The following is a 7,500-nucleotide window of genomic DNA, read 5'->3' on the forward strand; positions in this document are numbered from 1 at the left end:
ATCTTTCGGGTCCCAACGTGTACGCTCTAGGTGCGCCTCACCTCGCAATGAGGACGAGACGCCCCGGGAGTGCGGAGGCCGCCGCCCCGTGAAGGGCGGGGAAGCCCCATCCTCCCTCGGCCCGCGCAAGGCGAGACCTTCACTTTCATTACGCCTTTAGGTTTCGTACAGCCCAATGACTCGCGCACATGTTAGACTCCTTGGTCCGTGTTTCAAGACGGGTCGTGAAATTGTCCAAAGCTGAAGCGCCGCTGACGGGAGCGATTATTCCGCCCGAGAGCATCCCGAGCCAACAGCGGCGCGGGTCCGGGGCCGGGCCAGGTAGGTCCGTCATCCGGGAAGAACCGCGCGCGCTTGCCGGGAGCCCGAGCGCCCAAAGGGGCGAATCGACTCCTCCAGATATACCGCCGAGCAGCCAGCCAGGACACCGGGGCTCTGCCCAACAGACGCGAACCGAGGCCCGCGGAAGGACAGGCTGCGCACCCGGGCCGTAGGCCGGCACCCAGCGGGTCGCGACGTCCTACTAGGGGAGAAGTGCGGCCCACCGCACACCGGAACGGCCCCACCCCGCGGCGAGTGGAAAGGCAACCGGACACGACCCCGCCGCGGATTGCTCCGCGCGGGCGGCCGGCCCCATCTGCCGAGGGCGGGGGCCAGTGGCCGGATGGGCGTGAATCTCACCCGTTCGACCTTTCGGACTTCTCACGTTTACCCCAGAACGGTTTCACGTACTTTTGAACTCTCTCTTCAAAGTTCTTTTCCACTTTCCCTCACGGTACTTGTTCGCTATCGGTCTCGTGGTCATATTTAGTCTCAGATGGAGTTTACCACCCACTTGGAGCTGCACTCTCAAGCAACCCGACTCGAAGGAGAGGTCCCGCCGACGCTCGCACCGGCCGCTACGGGCCTGGCACCCTCTACGGGCCGTGGCCTCATTCAAGTTGGACTTGGGCTCGGCGCGAGGCGTCGGGGTAGTGGACCCTCCCAAACACCACATGCCACGACAGGCGGCAGCCTGCGGGGTTCGGTGCTGGACTCTTCCCTGTTCGCTCGCCGCTACTGGGGGAATCCTTGTTAGTTTCTTTTCCTCCGCTTAGTAATATGCTTAAATTCAGCGGGTAGTCTCGCCTGCTCTGAGGTCGTTGTACGAGGTGTCGCACGCCACACCGCCAGCCGGCTGTGCACGCTACCGAGAAAGTACCGGTATGCGAACCGCCAGGCGACGGGCGCGCATCGCACGTTTAAGGAGACGCGGCCGGCCACACAGGCGACCACGACACTCCCACGTCTCCGAAGCGGGACAAACGCCGCGCGCTTCAGTATACGTAGCCGACCCTCAGCCAGACGTGGCCCGGGAACGGAATCCATGGACCGCAATGTGCGTTCGAAACGTCGATGTTCATGTGTCCTGCAGTTCACATGTCGACGCGCAATTTGCTGCGTTCTTCATCGACCCACGAGCCGAGTGATCCACCGTCCTGGGTGATCTTTTCCTTTTCAGTCTCCCACTGTCTCTTTCAAGACAGTAGCATTTGCGGGACTGAGGCGTCTGACGGCCCCTGTTCCACTATTTTTTTTTGTGTCCAACGGCCTCACAGCCGATGGGCGTCGTACGGCTCCACACCGGAGCGGACAGGCACTCGGGCGAACGTCATTCAAAACCGGCGCCAGGCGCCAGGTACCGCAGGCCAGCCGCTCCAGAGCTTCAGCGCTCGTACCACACAACAACAACACTTCCGCTAGTTTTGAGAGGCACGCGTGGTTCCGCACGCGGCGCACGGCCACTGCCGTACAGGTAGCGTGTTGCGCGACACGACACGACACGCACATCGAAAGACATGCAGTCTAGTCGGTAATGATCCTTCCGCAGGTTCACCTACGGAAACCTTGTTACGACTTTTACTTCCTCTAAATGATCAAGTTTGGTCATCTTTCCGGTAGCATCGGCAACGACAGAGTCGATGCCGCGTACCAGTCCGAAGACCTCACTAAATCATTCAATCGGTAGTAGCGACGGGCGGTGTGTACAAAGGGCAGGGACGTAATCAACGCGAGCTTATGACTCGCGCTTACTGGGAATTCCTCGTTCATGGGGAACAATTGCAAGCCCCAATCCCTAGCACGAAGGAGGTTCAGCGGGTTACCCCGACCTTTCGGCCTAGGAAGACACGCTGATTCCTTCAGTGTAGCGCGCGTGCGGCCCAGAACATCTAAGGGCATCACAGACCTGTTATTGCTCAATCTCGTGCGGCTAGAAGCCGCCTGTCCCTCTAAGAAGAAAAGTAATCGCTGACAGCACGAAGGATGTCACGCGACTAGTTAGCAGGCTAGAGTCTCGTTCGTTATCGGAATTAACCAGACAAATCGCTCCACCAACTAAGAACGGCCATGCACCACCACCCACCGAATCAAGAAAGAGCTATCAATCTGTCAATCCTTCCGGTGTCCGGGCCTGGTGAGGTTTCCCGTGTTGAGTCAAATTAAGCCGCAGGCTCCACTCCTGGTGGTGCCCTTCCGTCAATTCCTTTAAGTTTCAGCTTTGCAACCATACTTCCCCCGGAACCCAAAAGCTTTGGTTTCCCGGAGGCTGCCCGCCGAGTCATCGGAGGAACTGCGGCGGATCGCTGGCTGGCATCGTTTATGGTTAGAACTAGGGCGGTATCTGATCGCCTTCGAACCTCTAACTTTCGTTCTTGATTAATGAAAACATACTTGGCAAATGCTTTCGCTTCTGTTCGTCTTGCGACGATCCAAGAATTTCACCTCTAACGTCGCAATACGAATGCCCCCGCCTGTCCCTATTAATCATTACCTCGGGTTCCGAAAACCAACAAAATAGAACCGAGGTCCTATTCCATTATTCCATGCACACAGTATTCAGGCGGGCTTGCCTGCTTTAAGCACTCTAATTTGTTCAAAGTAAACGTGCCGGCCCACCGAGACACTCAACAAAGAGCACCCTGGTAGGATTTAAACGGGGTCCGCCTCGGGACGCGAAAGCACCCCTTCGGCTCGCCCCACCGGCAGGACGTCCCACGATACATGCCAGTTAAACACCGACGGGCGGTGAACCAACAGCGTGGGACACAAATCCAACTACGAGCTTTTTAACCGCAACAACTTTAATATACGCTATTGGAGCTGGAATTACCGCGGCTGCTGGCACCAGACTTGCCCTCCAATAGATACTCGTTAAAGGATTTAAAGTGTACTCATTCCGATTACGGGGCCTCGGATGAGTCCCGTATCGTTATTTTTCGTCACTACCTCCCCGTGCCGGGAGTGGGTAATTTGCGCGCCTGCTGCCTTCCTTGGATGTGGTAGCCGTTTCTCAGGCTCCCTCTCCGGAATCGAACCCTGATTCCCCGTTACCCGTTACAACCATGGTAGGCGCAGAACCTACCATCGACAGTTGATAAGGCAGACATTTGAAAGATGCGTCGCCGGTACGAGGACCGTGCGATCAGCCCAAAGTTATTCAGAGTCACCAAGGCAAACGGACCAGACAAGCCAATCCGATTGGTTTTGATCTAATAAAAGCGTCCCTTCCATCTCTGGTCGGGACTCTGTTTGCATGTATTAGCTCTAGAATTACCACAGTTATCCAAGTAACGTGGGTACGATCTAAGGAACCATAACTGATTTAATGAGCCATTCGCGGTTTCACCTTAATGCGGCTTGTACTGAGACATGCATGGCTTAATCTTTGAGACAAGCATATGACTACTGGCAGGATCAACCAGGGAGCTGCGTCAACTAGAGCTGAGCAGCCGGCCGCCCGGGAGTGTGTCCCGGGGGCCCGCGCGAACACGCAAGCGTCCGCTCAATTATTCTGCAAACAGGAGGAGGCCGAGCTCCCCTGCACGATACACCTCGAAACCCTCTCAGGTCCCGGCGGCGCGCAGCGCCGTCCTAGGTACTTGGTCGGTTTCGAGAGAGGCGCAATCGCCCGGAGTTAGGCGAGTAGACGGTTTTAGTGCGAACACCCTTGCTCCCAACTGAGCTTGCCGCTGCCGACAGAGGCCCGGGAGCGTGCTGTCGTGGCATTGCCGGCGGGAGACAACACGCGCCACCTATGGTGACCGGCAGCTCCAACGCCAGCGCCACACAAGGGCAAAGCCCCACTTGGGTGCAGAAGCGAACTCTCCCAGCACAGCGCACGCGCCAACACGTCCGCACAACTGCGATACAAACCACCTGCGAGAACCGCTGGGGCGACCGAGCAGCAGACGGCGTCGCGGCGCCGAGTGCCAGGCGGCGGCGCATCCTCAACGCACACAGTCCTCAATCAGACCAGCACACTGCAGATGTCCACCGCGCTTCGCACCGGGCTCGGCTGAACCAACTTTGGCCGCCAGGCGCCGCGTGCAGGGTGCGCCGCAGCGTAGCTGCGCCGCCTGCCGGGCCCGTCGGCTGGCGCTCCTGCCACTCGGCGCCCCCCACCAGCCGCCTGTTGCGCGTGCGCCCACGCAGCGCGCGGCCAACACGCCGGGCGGCCCCCCTTCACCGGCCGGGAACAGTCCCACCAAGCCACCGCCGCGTATCGCTTCATACCCACATGGGCCTAGTCACGTGTGTGGATGTGGCGGGTACCGCTGAAACAACCGGTTAATAGCTGTACCGATCGTCGCCATCACAGATTCACCTCCAGCGTGAACAACCGCTCAACAACGGATTTCCAGTTCATTTGCGTATCTTGGGCAGTAAACGTAGATGTCCACCTACATTTGCGAATTCAACAATTCTTGCATGCCAGGATGTCATGTGTCACGACACGCTACATCAGACCACATACACACTGCGACATGTGCAGAAGAGAACACGTGGAAGGTGGCCCGCGCACGTATGCGATGTCCCTTCCGCGATCCACTGTCAACCGGCATCTGCGGCATGTCCCAGATATGGAACGCGGTCCACCAGGGTAGCACTTTGTGTGAGGCAATACGACAAAGTCGGAATACACGCGTCACTACATCACACGGCTCACGCTGACCTGACCTGACTCACCGCACCACCACCCCCAGCGACCCAGGGTGACATACAATGCGTTCGTACGTTCCTCCCACACGCCTCTACGGCGTACCACAGTGCAACCTAGCTGTTATTGGGAGACGAGACAAGTAGCATCGAGCACAACATATGGAAATTGAGATTCGACACCGTTGGGCACAGCCAGCGTACGGTCACACGTATCACACTACTTCACTCTGTACGTAACGACCGATGATCGGTACAGCGTGTGGGTTACGCGTACGACATCAGCGGACAATGGACACAGACCATACCACGACGTACACTGAGGGCGTCGACATCTGAACGCAACTGAACAGCTGCGAGGCTCATTTAACACTCAAACGCCAGACCGACCAGCTTGAGAGGACGGAGACACAAAGTGAGGGGCAGAGGGGGGGGGGGGGGCGATATAGTCCTATTGCAGTACAATTGACAGTGGATAGCGGGAATATGTGGAAAGTAAGCAACACTCGCAAGACATCTACATGAGGATAACAACGACACCAGAGATTCCGAGCAGTGAACTATGTTAGGCAAAGGGACAACGTGGGTTAGGTTAAGGGACAACGTGGGTTAGGTTAAGGGACAACGTGGGTTAGGTTAAGGGACAACGTGGGTTAGGTTAAGGGACAACGTGGGTTAGGTTAAGGGACAACGTGGGTTAGGTTAAGGGACAACGTGGGTTAGGTTAAGGGACAACGTGGGTTAGGTTAAGGGACAACGTGGGTTAGGTTAAGGGACAACGTGGGTTAGGTTAAGGGACAACGTGGGTTAGGTTAAGGGACAACGTGGGTTAGGTTAAGGGACAACGTGGGTTAGGTTAAGGGACAAATTGAGTTAGGTTAAGGGACAAATTGAGTTAGGTTAAGGGACAAATTGAGTTAGGTTAAGGGACAAATTGAGTTAGGTTAAGGGACAAATTGAGTTAGGTTAAGGGACAAATTGAGTTAGGTTAAGGGACAAATTGAGTTAGGTTAAGGGACAAATTGAGTTAGGTTAAGGGACAAATTGAGTTAGGTTAAGGGACAACGTGGGTTAGGTTAAGGGACAAATTGAGTTAGGTTAAGGGACAAATTGAGTTAGGTTAAGGGACAAATTGAGTTAGGTTAAGGGACAAATTGAGTTAGGTTAAGGGACAAATTGAGTTAGGTTAAGGGACAAATTGAGTTAGGTTAAGGGACAAATTGAGTTAGGTTAAGGGACAAATTGAGTTAGGTTAAGGGACAAATTGAGTTAGGTTAAGGGACAAATTGAGTTAGGTTAAGGGATAATCTGGTACAACCACAGTTAGGTTAAGCGATAATCTGGTACAGCCACAGTTAGGTTAAGCGATAATCTGGTACAGCCACAGTTAGGTTAAGCGATAATCTGGTACAGCCACAGTTAGGTTAAGCGATAATCTGGTACAGCCACAGTTAGGTTAAGCGATAATCTGCTACAGCCACAGTTAGGTTAAGCGATAATCTGGTACAGCCACAGTTAGGTTAAGCGATAATCTGGTACAGCCACAGTTAGGTTAAGCGATAATCTGGTACAGCCACAGTTAGGTTAAGCGATAAAGTTGGTTAAATTCGGTATTGTGTGGGAAGGGGGCAGAGAGAGTGGGGGGGGGGGGGGTGGATAGTTGTGGCAGTACGCGGATGCCTGAGTCACCGTCAGATATGTCACGTCGGTTCGATGCTTGTAGCAAGAGGCTGGCGGGTCTGTGTCTCTCACTTCTGCAATTTTTCATGTGGTATAACACGAGGGCGGGGGGGGTGATATTTGGTGCCCCTCTGTGTAGGATGTGTGTTGGTGGTGTTGGTTTATCTGAGCAATGGTAGTTGTCGGAGGAGTGGGGTATTGTGCTTTTATAGGTGGACCTACTGCTCTGGTTATCATAGTGTCGACGGTGCAATGTGGCAGAGAGGATGCACTCGACATTGTCGCATTCCAGATGTTTACGTATTGTGTGTCTCCGTTGCAGGCCGAGAGTGGTGCATGTTCGAGCGTGTGGCTGACGTGCGATTCACGTTGTGTGCCCAGTCTTACAGCACGTATAGGGACATTCGCATAAATCATCTATATGTGGCCTTGCATCATTTACTAAGCAGTGCCGTGAGACGACCGAACTATTAGGAAAGTACTGATGTACCGCATAATGTTTACCTTCCACCACACGGCGAGTATCGACTCTGCCCAGCGTTGCCACCGCAGGCAGCGGTCACCGTCACCATTGTGCGGCGGAACGGAACATCTATATCCTCAGAGGAGCACTCTTTGCCGCCGGGCGTCAGGTCTCGCGGCCTGCCGGCAAGCGCCCATGACGAACTTACTGCATGTATAGGGACAGCGGGAATTTGGCATACTTGATATAACTCTTCATGAGACGCAAGATATAGGGGTGGATTGCAACTTACGACTGCGAGAAAAGTCCGCCGTTCATCCGCCGGAGTTGCGATTTCGGCGGGGCACGTACGGTCGCGGGTGGAGCACTTGGTGCGGCGT

At 55.1% G+C, this 7,500-nt stretch overlaps 3 non-coding genes across 3 annotated transcripts in view; all 3 read right to left on the reverse strand.

The window, feature by feature from the left end:
• The window catches only part of LOC126313566 (large subunit ribosomal RNA), a 4,222-nt gene extending 3,080 nt beyond the window's left edge, over positions 1-1,142 (reverse strand). The window contains exon 1 of the ribosomal RNA XR_007555247.1: positions 1-1,142. This exon is cut by the window's left edge and continues 3,080 nt beyond it. This is a non-coding gene — a ribosomal RNA (large subunit ribosomal RNA).
• A 188-nt stretch (positions 1,143-1,330) lies between these two features.
• On the reverse strand, positions 1,331-1,485 carry LOC126313439 (5.8S ribosomal RNA). Its single transcript, XR_007555137.1, has one exon. It is a non-coding gene; the product is annotated as a 5.8S ribosomal RNA (ribosomal RNA).
• A 368-nt stretch (positions 1,486-1,853) lies between these two features.
• LOC126313478 (small subunit ribosomal RNA) lies at positions 1,854-3,746 on the reverse strand. Its single transcript, XR_007555168.1, has one exon. It is a non-coding gene; the product is annotated as a small subunit ribosomal RNA (ribosomal RNA).
• Between the last annotated feature and the right edge of the window lie 3,754 nt (positions 3,747-7,500).

Source organism: Schistocerca gregaria, unplaced genomic scaffold (genome assembly GCF_023897955.1).
Source record: "Schistocerca gregaria isolate iqSchGreg1 unplaced genomic scaffold, iqSchGreg1.2 ptg000483l, whole genome shotgun sequence".
Lineage (NCBI taxonomy): Eukaryota > Metazoa > Arthropoda > Insecta > Orthoptera > Acrididae > Schistocerca > Schistocerca gregaria.